General features: G+C 39.9%; 1 protein-coding gene across 1 annotated transcript in view; it reads right to left on the bottom strand.

The window, feature by feature from the left end:
• Positions 1–16,803, bottom strand: part of CALD1 (caldesmon 1) — a 256,204-nt gene that overhangs the window by 149,786 nt on the left and 89,615 nt on the right. Inside the window, 1 exon segment of the mRNA XM_027842286.1 lies at positions 3,513–3,607. The gene's annotated coding sequence lies outside the window, so the exon portion shown is untranslated.

The following is a 16,803-nucleotide window of genomic DNA, read 5'->3' as shown; positions in this document are numbered from 1 at the left end:
TGGCCCTTCAACTTACTCCCCGCAATGGGCCCACTGTGATTGTAAAACCTCCCATTTATGGGGCTCTGTACTGATGATGGGGCCAGCTGGGTGCTCATAACTGGACTTATAAAAGCACTTCTTTTACACATTTTTGAGAAATGTAGCCTTCTCTCTCAAGCAACTGAAACCAATGGAACTGAGGCTGCTTTCTCTGGCTGCCGCTTTTGTTTAATAGAAAATGCCAGTGGAGACGGTCATTGATATGAAAGCAATACTTAGGCCTCTTGCCCCCCAAATTCTTCTCCCACTTTTATCTTGAAATACAATTTGAATTATGATTCGGGCATCTCTGTTGCTCTATGCAACTGTGAGGAAATTTGGAATTCTGACTCAAGTCAGGAGAAGCACTTGAAAGGAGCTAATAGGACAGAGTTCTTATAAGAAAGGGAGGTGGGTAGGGTATGCTCATATGGCTTTACCTTACCTAGGGATCAATGGAGTTTGAGAATAAAGGAAGCTTTCCTAGATATCATTTAGTCCAACCCTCTCATTCTTCAGATGAAGAAGCTGAGACCAAGAAAGCTGGATTGCCCAAAGTCACATAGAAATGAGGAACATGGCCATGACTCAAACCCTGTCCTCTGACCTCAAATCCAGTGACTTTCAGTCTTTTATTAATCTCTTCTACAAATAAACACATATTTTGTACCTTCAGTATGTCTGTGACCTAATAGAGGTAAGTATTCGATTAATCATTGATTAGTCAATCAAAAAGTATTTATTGAGGGACTATGTATGTACCAGGAATAGTGCTAACTACTGGATATACAAAGACAAGAGTCAGATAGTCTTTGCCTTTGAGGACCTTATTTTCTATGGAGGAAGGTAGTAAGAAGGCAACATGTACATTTTTAAGTTTGTAAAGAATAAATGTAAGATAGTTTAAGGAGGGAGGGCAGTTGGAGGGATTGTTAATCAGTCATTTCAATCCTGTCTGACTCTTCATGACCCCATTTGGAGTTTTCTTGGCAAAGATACTGAAATAGTTTACCATTTCCTTCTCCGGATCATTTTACAGATGAGGAAACTGAGGCAGGGTTAAGTTATGGATCACCCACACTTTGCCCACTCTCTGTCTTTGCTCAGGGTTAAGCTTAGGGTCACATGGCTAGAAAGTATCTGGGGCCACATTTGAACTCAGGAAGATGAGTCTTCCTGATTCTAGGCCCTGGAGCTCTATTCATTGAGCCATCTACCTGCAGTTGGAGGGATCAGGAAAGGCTTAATGTACAGGTAACAGCTTGCACTGAGTCTTAAAGAATTCTATGAGGAAGCAGTCAGGAGAGATAACATTGTGGGTATTGTGGACAGCAAGTACAAAGTATTATCCATATTTTACAAATGAAGAAACTCAGACATATGCAGGTTATGTAGCTTATCCATCATCACACAGCTAATTAGTTTCACAGACAGGATTCAAATTCATGTCTTGCTGGTTCCAAGTTCAGCATTCTATTAACCAGACTATGCTATCTCTCCCATAATATTTTACAAAGTTGTGTGTGTTTTGTCTTCCACATTGGCAAGGAAGTCAAGTGTTTGTTGGCCAAGGGGGCTTCTCAGCTCTTTTGGTCTCTTTTTTATTGTGACGTATTTACACAGTTTAAACTTTCTTAGAAAATGGCAATAATCTGTTTTGGTGTTTGTTCTTTTATCCATTTTTAATTTTTCAACAGCTTATTTAAGCCAATCAGTCAATAAGTATTTATTAAGAACCTAACATGTGTTGGACACTTCGCAAAGTCCCAGTCAAGTTGATCAGTTTGGACTTGCCTAAGCAGCTAATTATATCCCCTTCTAATTTTTGTTCTTCTAATTTGGTATCTGATTCAGAAATAATTTCCACATCAGTAACTAGTGGTTTCTTGCCTGATAAAACACAATTGAGATACTGTTTGGTACTTATCAGGTTTATTTCTCTAATAAAATGATGTATAAATGTGAGGCGTCTGCACAGTCTATAAGCTTTTGGCTTCTTTTTTCCTATTCTTGAGCCAAAGTTTCTAAAACAGTTTTTTCTGCCCTTCTCTCTATGCCCACCTTTGCATTTAAAACATGGAGTACTTATTTGCTGATTAAATTTGAAATGTTTTCTTGAGTTCTTTCTAGGTATTTCCACTTCTTCATCCTCTAATTGCAATTATCTCCATGGTTGTCTCTTTTTCTTTTTTCTTCTTTTCCCAAGTACTCATTGAACGCACTGCAATTATCAAGAATCCCACAAATACTTCTTTCTGCTTTTGGATATGTGTTAAAGAAACCAACCCCACCTTTATTTGTCACTCCAAGCAAAACCTGTGAGCCATTCTTCCGTTTAACAACAGCTGCCTTTCATCTTTTGGTTTCATTTATTGTGAGATTTATTGTGAAAATGTCAATATTCATCCCCAGTAGTACATTCGTTTTTGGTCACTGGACAAGTGACCAATGTGTTTGGTTTCAATGTATAGAGGACCAATAATTAAGCTAATGTTTATAGACAATCTAAAGTCTGCACGACTTCGGGCATCCTCTGCCCCCTTTCTGACACATCTCAAAACTAGAAGAGGCCCAAAAACAGAATTTATTTTTTTTGGGCAATAAGGTTAAGTGACTGTGCCCAGGGTCACACAGCTAGTAAATGTTATCTGTCTGAGGCTGGATTTGAACTCAGGTCCTCCTGAATGTAGGGCCGGTGCTCTATCCACTGCGCCATCTAGCTGCCCCCCAAACAGGAGTTTTTGATTGGCTCTGATACTTCAGAACTGTGTGACCATGCATTGCTTGGTGTGTCTCTCTGATCTTCATCTTTTTTCTGTAAAAATGGAGATAATGATGTGCCCTATCTCATCACAGTACTGTTATGAGGAAATTGGCTTTGTAAAAGCTCTAGGAGTTATAGAAATGTAAAGTATAACTACTGTAACACTTGCTAGAGAATTTACCTCTTTACCCTCTCTCTCTGTCTCCCTGAAGGCATGCATGACAGAGGGTGGGACCTCACAACAGACGGAGACAGAAGAGAAGGAGAGAGAAAAAGAGATTATGTGGATGAGAGATTCATATTTAAGTGGGGAAAAAAAGTTTGGGGAAATAAAAAATAACTAGTTCAGAAGTATCTGTCATGTAGACAAGATCTGTGCTCTGACATTTCTTGTTAAGCATCTACTTACTGTCTTCATGCTCATCACACATAGCCATGTCTCCTTTTGGAATGGAACCAGGAACCCTTTTTTTTTTATTATTACTTGAAAGGTAACATAGCGTAATGAAAGATTCACTATATTTGGACTGGATTTAGAAGCTGCAAATCTTTATTACTATCTAGCCATGTGACATGTGTTATGGTTGTAGCTTCAAGTTGCTTATCTAACTTATACCAAGTGAAATCCCTCCTCATGTCCAAACCCTAGAGAAGGTATGCCTCCAGGCATCAGAGAATGAGATATCACACAAATAATCTGACAGTAAACACAAAATACACTACTTACAACTAAGCAAACAGATGCTCACTTCCAAACTTTTAGATTGAATGCTCGATTCCTGATGGATTTGAAATGATGATTCCAGAAATCTTTAGTGATGCCTAGGTAAAAAGGAAAATTAAAATGAAGTTAATTTTATATAAAATAGACTATCAAGTTTATTTTAGCTATCTATCTTTTGAAATGCACTTTTGGTGGTTGTTAGAAGAGTCATTCAATGAAAATGTGATTTATAAGATTATTGTAGTTTCGATTTTTCATAGGAATGGAATCATTAGTACAAAACAAATGAATAATATAAAGGTTGTTTATATCTGATTATAGAGTCTGTCGGAGATATCTTCTGCGCCTTACCTAGTTATTTTTCTGCCTGGGGCAAACAGAAGAACATAGCCTGAAATGAGGTCTCAAATCAACATTATAATTCATGATGCAAAACAAAACACAAGAAGTAACTAAGGCCAGTTTGATTTAGCTGGAGGGGGAAATCAGTTACTATGGCTTTTAGTAGTTGAAAGAGTGCATGTTAAATTGTTGTGCTCCCTAAATTCTGGTGGACTGGCACAAAGCTACAGTAGCCCAGTCTTATGTACAGATCTACGTAGATTACCCCCTTTTAATTATCTGCATCTCTTCAATGCTTCCTTTCCTCTTCCCCCAATTCAGTCAAATTCAGTTCAACATCCACATGTCCAGTCTGGCATTGGGCAGAGAAGGACCTGAGGGTCTGAATAGCTGAGGTTGGTGATGGGAAAGGGTCTGGATACCTCTGGACTCAAATGAGCATGAAGCCAGAAACGATTGTTGACATGGGAAGAACACTTATGCCCCAGAAGAGCACAATTCCTCCTTTAGAAGGAATTGTGGATTGTAATTGCAACTGCAATCCTGGTACTTTATCTTGAATTCTACCCTGGACGTTCCAACTCCCTTGGAAAAGAAGCCACCCCATTTTGGCAAGGGGGCTGTCCTGGGTCCTGCTTAGCTATCCCTACCTCACAATCTACAACCCGTCCCTCTCCCCCAACCTCCACTGCCACTGGACAGTCAACAAGCTTCCTGGCCAACCCTTAGACTGACCCTTGTGCCACTCCCTGCCCCCATGCCCAAAACCACATTCAGTTTGTCCCGGGTACATTTTTGTCGAGTTCCCATCCTGTAATATTCGCCCTACTATGTTCTTTTTGCTGTGCACAGTGTAGGTTTAATAAACATCTATTGAATCGAGTCACATTTTTGTTTGTTTGTTTGTTTCTCTTCAAAACTTCTTACAGTTTGTGTGAACCAGAGCAGGCTGAGGGAGCCTGCAAATCCTTCTCTAGCAAGTTTAGTATCTACTTAGGGAACTTGCTTCTTTTTCCCCTGATGTTTTAATTTTTTAATGGGGGTGGGGAGGGGAGAATAGAGATAAAAGGAAATATTTTACTACCATTTAGAGAAAAATAATGCTGTAAATCAGATATCATAATGCGTGTCTGTATGTGTTCATGCCAGCATGCTTGTAAACTTTTCAGAGAGAAGTAGAAAGGGAGGAGGAGACAATGTAAAGTGATATGCAAAGTGATAATAAGCAGCAATTTACCCTGAGAATTTCCCTCCCCTGTCCAATTTCAGATTTGGAAATTTAGCATCTTTGATCCAGTGAAAGAATGACCAAGAAGCTGGCTGAGCCCCAGTTCACTGTGCCAGCTTTGCTCCATGACCTTGGAAGGGCATTGGCATGCCAAGCAAACACCAGTGGCCACCATTACTCATCAAGCCCTCTGGCTGAGCCAGCCCAGTGGCAGTTACCACAATGTATGGTCCCAACTCAGTGCTGACAGGCATGGGGATATGGGAAGGAGTCAGAGAAAAGGAAGCAGGGAGACACAGATGGTCAGGGTTAGGAGGATGAACACTGTCTTGCTCTTCTCCTTCCCTATCACAGCTAGTGGCAAGCAGCCAATTGCTGCTTATTGCTTCTTTGATCTAGTTCTCTGTGTACCCTGGCATGGAAAAAGCATGTTTGATTTTATGAGAAAGTATTCCCTATGGAAGAACTGAGTTATAGCACAAGGAGGAATTCCTATAGTCTTTATCTAGATCACTTTGCCTCCAACTATAAAACTAATGATCTTCTCAAAGCCCCCAGGAAGCCTCTGCTGGCAGCTATCCACCAGCATCAGGAATAGCACACAGCATCTTTCTAGATTAGAGATCAGCAACTTTTGAAGGGAAGGGGCAAGAAAAAAACTCTTTCTATTAATTTATTTTAATTTATCAACAATCGCTTCCATAAACTTTTGAGTTTTAAATTTTTCTCCCCCTTCCTCAAGACAGCATGCAGTCTGATATAGGTGATACATATACATTCCTATTAAACATATTTTCACATTAGTCATGATGTAAGGAAGAATTAGAACCAATAGGAGGAACCACAAGAAAGAGAAAACAAAACAGAAGAAAAAAATAGCAAATACTATGCTTTGATCTGCATTCAAACTCCATAGTTCTTTCTTTGGATGTGGATAGCTTTTTCCATCATGAGACCTTTGGAGATGTTTTAGATCCTTGCATCGCTGAGAAAGGCTAAGTCTATCAATGTTAGTCGTCGTATAACGTGGCTGTTACTGTGAAAAACCCACATTTTTAAATAATCTTAGAATATTACTTTTGAAAGAGCTGTATTACATTTTATAAACTGATATTTCAGTGGATTTGTGAGTAAGCTGATTCAGGGATTTCCTTCAGTTCACCTCTTCTCTTCTCCTTCCTCTCTGACTCCTGGTTTCCTTTAAGTCTCAGCTAAAATCCCACCTTCAGCAAGGCCCTCCTCAATCCCAAGTTATTATATAGCTGTAGATGCATATACATATAATACGGACATAGTTCTTTGCATGTTGTCTCCTTTTTAGATTGTGAACTCCTCTGATCTAGTTCTCTGGTGTGCCTTGGCATGGAAAATTTTTTGCCTTACTTTGTAACCCCAGCACTTAGCACAGTGCCTGGCATATAGTAGGCTCTGAAATGCTTGTTGGCTGATTAAGCCATCTTTCCCTTTTGGCTCTGTGTAACACTTATCTGTGTCCTCATGGATCCTTCAGAGGAGGGTCCATCCAACATACTGAGGGCCTTTTTTTTTTTTTTTAAATCTCTTGAGGTTGTATGGATAAACACAGAGAACATGGATGGCCCATTGGTTTTCTCTTAATCTTTACCATATGACCAGCCTACCTTCTTATCAGATCATATGCTTTATACCTATCTATCTATCTATATCTGTAGATTTAGATATGGCTATAGATACTGTGTATACACACACACACACACACGTATTTTTGTATATATTCCTTGGTGATTAAGAGGGAAAATTCATTCCCGAGATACTTTACATCAATCTCATCTGTACAGGTTTATAAATTTGTATTATTTTATTTTGCATGCATCAATACAATTCAAGAAAGAGATCAAATAATATCATTGTGTGCTGTCTCTAGAAGGCCCCTGTTATAATGTACATGTAGGAGCTAGGAGCTAGAAGGTATGTTCCCACGGAGCTTCTCAATAGTCTTCTCCCATTATAATATTATTACAATGACTTGAATAGATGAGCTAACTGGCCTTTTGGAAGGCAGAGAAGAGGTGACCCCAACAGGTTAAGCTACGGGAAAAGAAGAAACAGAGTTGGGAGAAAGGACAAATGACAGGAAGAGCAGCAAGGGAGGACGGGATTGCCAAGAGGGGGCAATGGCAAGGGAGAAGAGTCCTATGTGTTAGACTTTATTTGAAGCTTAGGGCTTTTGGACATGGGAGAGAGGGGAGAGGCAGTATCATCTAGTGGAAAGAATTCTGGTTTTGGAGTTGGACAAGTTGGGTTTGAATCTTGGCTTTGCCAGGGTTGGACTATATGACCTCTGAAGGCTCTTCCAGGTCTGTATCTATGATCCTATGAGGCTGAGGTGATCAGGTATTTACATGTTAATGAGGTGAGTCAACATTCTCTTGTTTTGGCTGAAATCTTCCCTAGGTGTACTTAAATCTATGTTTAAGTGAGGAGCTGCCTTCCTTCCAGGGAGTTTCCTAACCCCTGTTCTAAGAGAATACATGTGGAAAAATAGTGCCAGCTCATATTATTAGAAATGGCTGAAATCCCACCTTAAAGTTGTTGCCCCAAGCACTCACAGCATTCTTCCCTTCTGGTGGTTGGAGGTGGGCTCCAAATGAGAGTTAGAAAGTCTAGGATTATGGGGAATCATCTATATCTTTTGGCATTAGAGAAAATTCAGTTAAGGGCTCTTTTTAAAGTGGTTCACTTATCGCTCTGAAGCCTGAAAACCCAGGTTCAAATCCTGCCTCCGACACTCACTACCCATCCAACCTTTACAAGTTCTTTATCTGTAAAACAGGGAGTTGGACCAGATGAATTTTGAAGCCCTAAGCTGATTTTATAATCAGACAAGAGGAAGAGCTAGATTTTAATTAATTTTATCAGTCCTTCTGTCAGAGCTGTGACTAGAGTGGAGTAGTCCAGTTTTGCCATCCCTTAAAGGTTCTGGCACTCTTATGTCCCTCTTCTAAGGGTCTGGTGACTTTCTGGCACACAGTAGGTCTGTTCTTGCTACATCATGGGTTCAGAGAGATGATGATCTTAGCTTCTCAAACCACTACTGAGCTTCCTTCCGTCTTCTGCCACTGCTGGTCCCCATAAACCTCTAAAAATTAAAGTGGTATGGGCATGGCTATATCCGGGGGAACTGGGTTAAGCTTGAGGGACCCAATCTCCCTCCTCTCCCAGGGTGACTATTTCTGAATGTGAGGAGCTCTCATGAAAGCTAACCATGGTGCAGTGAAGGCACAGGTCTGATGGCCAATGTGGGATTACAGGTTTGGAAGATTTGACACCAGGAGGGACCTTCAAATCCATCTAGTCTCATTTTATAAATGAGGAAACTGGGGCCCAGATAATCTAAATGACTTGCCCAAAGTCACATAGGTAGAAAGTGGCAGAGATGGGATTTGAATTTAGGTCCATTGACCCCAAACCCAGCACTCTTTCTATTGTACGTGTAACATTATCCTTTAACCAAGACCTTTCCACAATGCAGGCAAGGCTCTCCCTATCTTAGTCAACCCTGCTGCCTCACCCAATGACGGCCTCCCCACATTGGGTTTTCTGGGGCTTCTTTCTTCCCCCAAAGAGAGCAATGTTTGAGAGCCTGTTCCCTTAGATGCAAAGTTTCTCCTCAAGGTATCTTTCCCATCTCTATACTTGCCCCAGACACCAGAATGACTAGTTATGGCTCTGTTTTATGTATTTGTACCTTCTTGATTCTAAGATGCACATTTATGTAAACCATTATCACCACAAATATTCATTAACCACTTGCTATGCCCTTCTAACATGAAGGTAATTTTACTGACCCATCAATGAGATTTATGCTTTTGAGCTGTTTGCCTAGTAGTGGGAATAAATTGACATCAGCCATTCACACTCTTTTACCTTGATCTTTTGTGAGTAGTGGCTGGTGTTTGAAAGAAGATTGGCCAGGCTTAAAAGCTTGTTTGGTGACTATTGAAGGCTATGAAATGATCTATTGGGATTCAAAACATTAAATGCTTATTAGCAGAGTGCTGGGAATCTTCTCAGCAAAATAATTACCTAAATATGGCTTCCAGTAGTTAAAAATGGGCACTGGGGGTCAGGGGTTGTCTCTGTATCCCATCAATATTGGGGTATACCTATGAATGATCTCTTCATCAAAGAATAGAACTTGGAAGTGATGGGTTATGGGGATGGCCATCCTAGTTGTTGGAGGGTCAAGAATTTTCCTCATCTTCCTCTGTATAAACCTGAGATGTGCTGCCCTCTGTGGGTGGATGTAAATCCAACCTCAGGCCTATGGGTTGGAGATATAGCAGAATGTTTTAAAATAATAACTATAAGAATGAAATTCTGTAGGAGAGAGTTCTCAGAATCAGAAAAAAAATGGTGAGTAGTTATTTCAAAGCTTTGCCTGGCAGAAATTCATATCATCTGTGGGAGTGGAAACGAAAATAAAATACTTAAAATAGATATATGGGATTCATCAAGAATGAGTCAGTAACAATAAAACATTAGTGACTGTCTCTTGCAATGCTGCAAGTGTTCTTGGTTTTAAATTTCATTGAAAAGTGGTGGAAATGCCCTATCTTAAGAATGTTTGTTATCTAAATAAATATTAGCTAGCTGTGTGACCCCTGAGTTAGTTATTTTAATAGCTCTGGATCTCATTTCCCTCATCTGTAAAATAAGGGGGTTGGCCTAGATCATCTCTAAGGATGCTTCTTGCACTAAAATTCTATCATTTTGTGATTATATGTCCTTTTAAGGAAAAACCACATTCTTACCCAATATCATCAACTGGCCTTCTGACTGCTATCCTAAAAAGCCACTGTGTAAAGTCAAGTCAACAAGCATTCATTAGTTACTTACTATGTGCCAGGCACTGTGGGAGGATGGGAGCTGGGGGGTGCAGAAAGAAAGACAAAGAATCCACCTTTGATTGCAAGGAACTTATATTCTAATGGATAATGCAGATAGAACATACTATCTCAAGTCCCTCTTTTAGCAATCAGTAACACAAACTGTACCCATGGCCTTAAAGAGAAGAGAACCTCGCCCCACTCCCTCTTTGGAGTTCCCTTTCTCCAGTCTCACTCCATCTATTTCCAGCCCTAGGAAGGGAAATGCTGAGCCATGTGTGGTTGCCGACACAGACATTTCTCTGTACATCTGAGAAGTGCCAAAAACAAAACAAAACCCGAAACTTCATGAAAGGCATAGTCTTACTGAAGGATTGAACAGGATTGGGTGGTCCCCCATATGCAGACAAATGAGAAGAGATGAAGCTTCTCATTTGGACAAAGACCAAGATACACCCAGTCTATAAAATTCTGAAGGATATGAAGACATGGAACTTCAGTGAAAAAATCCTGGAAGTCTAGAACGAGCAGACACTCCTGTAAGCCTGAAGGAGAGAGCTTTAGGATAAATAAAAGAAAACGGCTGTACTGCTTCAGGTGGAAGGTAATAAAATTTAGAGCAGCTAGGTGGTACAGTGGATAGAGTGCCTGGCCTGAAGTCAGGAAGATTCATGTTCCTGAGTTTAAATCTGGCCTCAGACACTTAGAGCTGTGTGACCCTGAGCAAGTCACTTAATTTTGGCAGCCTTAGTTTCCTCATCTGTAAATTGAGCTAGAGAAGGAAATGGCAAACCTTTGCCAAGAAAATCCTAAAAGGGGTCATGAAGAGTTAGACATGATTAAAATGACTGAACAACAACAAATAAACATATGCAAATTATTAATCCTAATAGGTCATAATACCAATAAGTTCCAAAGAAATTTTGTGGAATAATAGATGATTGATATTATGAGAGAAAGCATTGTGGAGTGGATTGCAGGCCAAACCTAGAATCAGAAGGCCTAGGCTCCAGTCTTGCTTCTGACTATGCTGTCTTAATGCCATGGTCTTCTATCCCAGGCAAATAACAATACTAGCTAGCATCTATATAGTGTTTAAGGTTCACACACACACACACACACACACACACACACACACACACACACACACATATATTTTTTTCAAATATTTTCTCTTGGGGCCGCTAGGTGGCACAGTGGCCACCTAGCCACCTGGCCACCTAGGATCACTGGCCCTGGATTCAGGAGGACCTGAGTTCAAATCCGGCCTCAGATACATAACACTTACTAGCTGTGTGATCTTGGGCAAGTCACTTAATCCCATTGCCTAGCCAAAAAAAAAAAAAACCAAACAAACAACAATAACAATAAATATTTTCTCTCTCTCTCTCTTTTTTTTTTTTACAAATATTATATCATTTGATATTCTCAACAATCCTAGGAGGTAGATGCCATTGTTATCCTCATTTTACAGATGAGAAAACTGAGACTGACAGTAGTTAAGTGACTTGCCCAGAGGCACACAACTAGTACATATCTCAGGGCTTTCTGATTCTAGGTCTAGTACTCTATCTACTATTCATTTCTCTCCTCTCCAGACAACAAGGAAGAATATTTGTGACTCTTATGTACCTCAAAGCTTGTGATCCTAAATGTCCCATGAAGAATTGTTACATTTCTCCACAACTTTTGGCTTTCCCCCACTCTCAGGTAAACTCCCTCTGGACTCCTTCCTCCTTAAGGTTTATATAATCTCAGACTCCAGCCCACAGACTGGTAATGAAAATAAAATACTTGAAATAAGTAAGAGTAGTAGCTCACGTTTACATATTGCTTTATGGGTTACAAAGAGGTTTTCCTCACAATAATCTTGTGACGTAGGTAGTATAAGTAATTATTGTTCCTATTTTATAGATTAGAAAACGAGGCCTAAAGATTTATTTTCAATCACAACATGGGGTTTAGTAAGAATGAGTCAATAACAAGAAAACATTAAAAGACATTTCTTGTAATCTTGTAATTTAAATTTAAATTTAAATGATTTAAATTAATTTAAATGTTAAATTAAAATGCTAAAACTTCCAATATCAGGAATAAGACATTCTTAACATTGAAGTCACTTAGTAACTCACTGAATCTTTTGTACCCTTACAGCAAAGTATTATCAGCAAAATTGCTAGAACACAACCCCTAGGGATAGTAAACTCTCTGTTATCTTGCCTGATTAGAGAATGAGAAAGTACTGTCTTCTTCCCTAGGGAGTTTTGTTCCCAGAAGGTAGAGATAGAAGGATTCTCAGAGCCACACCCTCAGACATGAGTGTCTTTGTCCCAGTCTGGGGCCAGTTTCATCAGTGGCTACTACCCCTATAGCCTGAGCCTCTCAGACTAGTTTTAGTCTTTCCAGCTGCCCAGAGGGACACACAAGCAGCTACTTCCCTCGTTTACTGCAAAGGGGCCTTCATTCTCTAAGACACACCAACATAATCCATCTCTCTTATGCCAGAGCCTACAACTGTGACCCAGAAAACACAAGAACTTGCACAAAGGGAAGACACTGTGGGGGCTAGACTCCTACAGAATAATCCAGTTTTCTCTCTTGAGTAACCTTCCTTAGCAAGCTAGGGAAATGGGCTGAAAGCACCACTAGTGACAAACCCTTCTTTAACACTGGTTAATCTGTACCTAGCCTAAATGTCTCTGTGCATTAGTGATGTCTAAGAAGTAGAGTTTGTGCAAGTGTCCTAGGTCCCAAGTTGTTTCCTTTCTATCACTCTATGTATGCCCTTGATTCCCTTAAGAGTCTTTCAGTTTGGATGTCTGGGTACCCTGGCAGTGACAATGGGTAACACATTAATTGAGGAATATAATTTGAGTTCCCAAATTTCGTAACTTTGAAATAAACTATTTGGTTTTATTATGTAATTAATTCCAGTTCAGATCATGCAAGACTGTTTATATCTTGTCCTATACCTATTTTCCTGAGCTCCAACACATCTCTTTTGGAAAGATATTTGTAGTGAACTGTGCAAACTCCAAAAAGCTAACCATAAAATAAAATAAAAAAGAGCAAGGTACTGGTAAATAGAGAATTACCATGCTCATTATAAAGTCAGAAAGGAGCTTAAAGATTATCTTGTCCAAAATTGTCATTTTATAGATAGAGAAATGGTGAACAATCAAGGTGACGGGACTTGCCCAAGAGAACAAGGTGTGTTAGTGGCCAAAGCCAAGACTGAACCCAAGAGTTAGTGTTTGGGTTAAGAGAGTGGTTGGTTGGGGGGAGGTCATAGATCATGTAGCTAGAGAGTTAGAAGAGACTTTTGAGGTCATCCAGTCCAACCCCCAATGTGAAATATGAAGTTAATGAGGCCTAGAGAGGTCGAGGGACTTGCCGAAGAGAATACAGGTAACAAATAGCAGAGCTAGGAATCTATCCCAAGTCGTCCGGCTTTAAATCTAGCATCCTTTCCACTGTCCTCCACATGATGAGGGGTTTGGTCTTGGCAACTTGTCTAAAGTGAACAGAGAGTGAATTTGGAGCGAGGGGTTTTAGGGAATGTGTACAGAATGATAGAGAAAGAGAGGCAGGGGGTATAGGGCTGGCAAGGGTCATTTGGGCTTTGAGCCTTGGTCAGAGAAGGCCTCAGTAAGTTCAGAAGCTGGAAGTATTTTGAGAGGCAATGCAGAAATATTTGATGTCAGGAGACTGAGGTTCTAATCTCAGCCATACCACTCACTAGCACTGTGACTTTGGGTAAATTGTTTTGTCTCTCTGAGACTCAGTTTCCTTTTCTGTTAAATGGAGGTGGGGGAAGCTGGCCTAGATGATCCTTCAAGTTCATTCAGCTCTAAGTAAGAACAGTGCCTGGCACACAGTAGACACTTAATAAATGTTTGTTCACTTGACTTTTAAAAGTCTATGACTCTATGATGTGGGTTCTCTTGACCTCAACACATAGTCTAAACTACAGCAGAAGAAAACAGTGACAAGATTTTGTGTCATACGACTTATCTGAATCAAGGGGTTTTGGCTTCTCCTAGTCAGTTTGGGGAAGAGAATGTGTGGGAGTAGGGTGGGGTGAAGTGGCACAGGGTGATGGGGCTTGAGATGTGGTTGAGAAAGAGTAGTAGATTCATGACAAAGGCATGTATATGAATAACTTTAGTATATAAGACTGTGACAAGTACAAAGGAGAAGTCAAACAGAGTGGCACGAGGCATTTGGAAAGAGAAAGTTTTGTTTCTAGCTGGGGGAATAGGGGAGGCTTCATGGAGAAGGATAGAACAGAACTGAGCCTTTAAAGCAAGGGAAGGATTTCAATGAGTGGCAATATAGAGGGTATCCTTTTCTGGCATAGGAAAATGTACTGTGCATAGGTTCATAGGAAAATAGATTCAGAGCTGGAAGGGATCTTTGAGATTATCTTACCTATCCCCTCCCTCTTTTTGCAGATGAGTAAACTGAGGTCCAAAGGAGTGAAGACTCTTTCCTAAAGTCACACAGGTAGTAAGAAACAAAACCAGAATCTGAACCCAGTCCCTTTGACTACAAATCCAGCACTTTTCTAGACTGGAGCCAGATATTGGATACTGAATGCCAGATTAAATTATTCAAGACCCTCCAATATATTGCTCCAACCTAGGAAACTGCTGGGTTCCCATGGTCAGGGGCAAGAAAACGCCAATAACTATGGGAATAGACCCAGGAATCATCTCCCGCAGCTCCATGAAGGATAGAATGGAGGGGAAGTAAAGACTAAAGGCAAAAGAGTTGTTAAAATAGTTGAAGACCATTCCAGCAGTCCAGGGAAAAGGTAAAGCAAGCCTGAACTTAGATGATTTAAGTCAAATCAACAAGAACCTACTATGTGGCACTGTGCTAAACACTAGAAGGCAATGTATTAGGAAAGGGATGGTGTAAAAGTGCAAAAGAGACGGGCAAATTAAACATTATGAAAGTTTACATCTGGTTAAGGAAGAGGCGACATTTGAGTGTATTTCCATTGATGGAATATTCACGAATGGCTCACTACCCAATTTCCCTGATGCTAAGAGTTTGTTTGCCTGGATTGTTTATTGCCAGACTCCAAGATGCCATGCAACCTCTGTAAAAACATGGATAGTTTTGTTTTTTACCTCTTTGTCATCTTTAGCTTTATATCTTTTCAAGTACCTAGTTCAATGCTCTGTACACAGAAGATAGTTAATAAATGTTTGTTAAGTGCAATAGTGTCCCCAGTGCCTAACAAAATGTCATGCACCTAGTGGGAACCCAAAAATGTTTGAGGATGATGAAATGGTGATTGTCACCACCTCTCTACTCCTCAAGATCATTTAGAGCTCAATGGAACTTGGTCAAGTGACTCAACCTCCTCACTGTCCTAATGAGAAAACTGAGCTCCAGAGAAATGAAGTGAGTTGCCCAAGGTCGCATAGGTAATAAGTGTCAGAGTCAGAATTTGAGCCCAGGTCTTCAACTCCAAGTCCAATCCTCTTTCCAGGGTACTAATCTTCCCTAATATCACTGAACTATACGACCTCTCCCTTGAGATGTGGCAACATACAATATTCCAGGTGTAGGTGTAGCATGCTTTGGTAACAGGTTAAGATAATGTTTTCTGTTTTATTTCTGAGATCAGTCACATCAGCTCCCAACAAAGAAGGGGTTTTGTGGTTTGAGAGCAGAGAGCAGCCTTTCAGACACTGACATCAGCTACTTTCCCATGAGAAGCCCAGAAATCTTACCATACCATAAATAGCTTTGCCTTTTCTATTTCCTGCAGACAAGCAGGGAATTTTTCAGATCCCAAAAACAAACATCTGAATTTTCCTCCATAGTAGATATAACTTATGATTGATGTTTCTCTGACCAGACCTTTACAGAGAGAAACAGATTAGATATATACCTATATGTACACATATATGTGCATGTGCATACACATACGTACACATAATTTGCTCATTACCAAATTTCCCTGATGTTAAGAGTTTGATTGCCCAGACCTTCTACCCTATTCCCTATTGCCAGGCTCCCTGATGTCATGTCATTCCAGTTTGCCTGTTAAGACATACTTCTCTTCAAATCCAGCCTCAGACACTTGATGCTTACTAGCTGTGTGACCCTGGGCAAGTCACTTAACCCTAACTGTCTCACCAAAAAAAAAAAAAAAGAATATGTCTTTTGACTGTTGCTACTGGGAGTTTCTTTGACTGTCTCCTGACCCCAGTGGATCCGTCTGATCTCCAGATGCCAGATGTGTATATCTCTGGGTATACACATACATGTACATATACATATACACACATGTATATATCTATAGTTAATCTATCATATCTCTATGTATAATAGATGTGTATATCTATATTCTGTAAAGATCTATCCTTATATTTCAGTAGAGGGAAAGAAGGATTTAGTCAATCAAAATAATATTGTAGTATATTTTTTAATGAAATAAATAGTCCAATTTAATAAGGATATAAGAAATGCATCAACAAATGGGCATATTATTATGATTTCATCTTTCAAAGCCTTCCTTTTCTTCCATTATATGATATTTCTGTACTAATTAATAATGATCATCTCTTCCTCCTCCAAATTTGGTCTCTCTGAATCCCCTTCTCTAAGCCAGTCTTAATACACTGCAGAATTCTTTGGAGGATTTTACAGTTTTGCCTTTCCCACCTTTGCTACTGCATTCCTCTTGACAATATAGACTAAGAAGTTGAATTATTCCATTTTCTGTGCTTCAGGAACAAGGAACAAACTGTGTGTACGTAAGTAAAATGAGTTGGAAATTTGTAAATGATCATAAATTTTATCACTGCCAATAGCCAATCTATACAATCAGAATCCC

This window comes from Vombatus ursinus, unplaced genomic scaffold (assembly GCF_900497805.2).
Source record: "Vombatus ursinus unplaced genomic scaffold, bare-nosed wombat genome assembly UNPS02014870.1, whole genome shotgun sequence".
Classification (NCBI taxonomy): Eukaryota; Metazoa; Chordata; class Mammalia; order Diprotodontia; family Vombatidae; genus Vombatus; species Vombatus ursinus.
This window is presented reverse-complemented; position numbering and strand designations above follow the sequence as displayed.